The following is a 2094-nucleotide window of genomic DNA, read 5'->3' on the forward strand; positions in this document are numbered from 1 at the left end:
ATGTATGAGGCAACTATGAATAACGTATCAGTTAAATTAGAGCTGGTCACACAGCAATTAAAACCCCACCACCTCTAGCACGACCCGTTTTATTGGAATATCTGTCCTTACGATAGACCACAAAAAGATTGTTGTCAAAAAACTCCTCATCAAAGAAATTATCATTTAACCATGTCTCAACTATGACAAAGACGTCGTACTCCAACTGCGAGCTATAACGTTTAACCTTATGCGATTTAGTTCTAAGTCCAGAAGCAATTTGAAAGTAGATATTCAATTTTTTTTTAGATTGTGACGAATTTCTATAGTTAGTTACAAAGCTTTCTGTTGGTTCCCCCTCTCGGTAAAAAACGAAAGGGACGTACGTTTACACCCACCGGCCAAAGATCAGCTGACATCAGATTTTCATAGAACGAGCTGGGAGCACCAAGTTTGAAGTTCACTCTCCAATAGAATTATGATCAACATTATTTTTGATTAAATGATTGCATAAAAGCTGGCCCTTACCAATATCGGCATGATTTGATACGTACTCAATTATGTCCTCAGCAGTGACAGATGGCTGAAATGATGATAAGTGCAGCCACTTCATACTATCAGCAACTTTCAGTTCAGAGTTTGAGCTGGAGCCAGCAATGGTACGCTGCTTCAACTCAGATGCGTGAGCGGTAGAAGACGATGAATTCGGTGCCGGCATTCTTAGACAAAACATTAGTTCGTTCATTCGACAAAGTGTTGGAGCGTTGCGTAGCAGTAGACAGAAACGAATTAGCAGGTGAACGAGAATTACCGATAGATACATCAGCAGCAGCAGCGGCAGCGTCAGCGTTTGAAGTAGACGCGCCGGGAGAAGCAGTAGTAGAGAGAGGGCAATTGCTAAGAGTATTAGCAGGCGAGATATCAGCAGCAGCGGTCACGTGTACATCCTAAGAAATAGGCAAATCAACAGCGCCAAAACTCACTGCAGGAGCAGCAAAGTTATGTCTCAACATGCTCTGCATAGCACGAATATCAGTTTGAAGACTTTCGGCTTTTCCGAGCAAGATGTTCTTGACGTCATGCATCGACTGTAATAAAGCAAACAAACGCACATTCTCGGCTCTCAGGCCAACCATTTCACTAAGAACAACATTGATAGTCACGATCCAGAAAATAAAGGTCGCGCCATTCGCGGACCGCTAACCCTCTCTTCGTCGATTTGACAGCATCCACCCAATCGCTGACGTCATAATATACTTTTGCTTACATTCACTGTTGCCAACTTGATGCTTTTCCCACCAAATTTAGTGGGTATTCAAAACGCGAAATTTTTTGAGTTTTGGGCTTGGTGTGTTTTCGGTGCTTTTATTTTTAGTTTGAAAACTTCAAATTAGAAAATCTTAAAAAAATGGAAGCAAAATTTATAGCAATCGTAAGTGTGCTAAGCAATTTTACAAAAATTTAAACAAAATCATGGTGACAATCATAAGCGACAACGAAATATGTGCAGCACCTTCAATCATGCCAGAAGAAATCGACCGTTGTGCAAGAAACATTGATTTTTATTAATTTGAATCGGCATCCTTACAAAAAAAATTATGTATTCATATAAAGTCCATGAAATACACCAATAAAAATTTGGTGCTTTTTCAAATTTTGTTCGATGCTTCTTCTTTTTCTTGTCGAGTTCGTCTTGCTCTCTCATTCTGGTATATTTCGACGTCGCGGCCAGTTGCTCTCAGTTCGATTGGCGCAATCTTGTTTTCTATCATTGTTGATTGATAGTTGATTGCATTTTATCGCACTTCGGTTGTTCGCTGATTTGTGTTTGTGTAGCTACAGTCGAATAGACAGCCGGCTTCTGTTGTTTTTCTGGATGATCGCATTGCGCATCGGCAGAAAGAGAGTTACCCACACTCGTTAAAGATGTAGATGCGGAATGTAGTGGGGGCGAAGTCCGAGTGGAATCTCTGCGCCTTTTGGCACAATTATAGCAATAAATGCTTTGTCAGATTTACGTAGGAAATCAACATCAGTTTGCGTTAAATTAACACATTTCAAATGAAAAATTTCCTTACAATTAGAGCACTGAATTTTATTCTGACCACGCTCAAC

Source organism: Rhagoletis pomonella, unplaced genomic scaffold, assembly GCF_013731165.1.
Source record: "Rhagoletis pomonella isolate Grant_MI unplaced genomic scaffold, Rhpom_1.0 Rhpom_scaffold_00005, whole genome shotgun sequence".
Classification (NCBI taxonomy): domain Eukaryota; kingdom Metazoa; phylum Arthropoda; class Insecta; order Diptera; family Tephritidae; genus Rhagoletis; species Rhagoletis pomonella.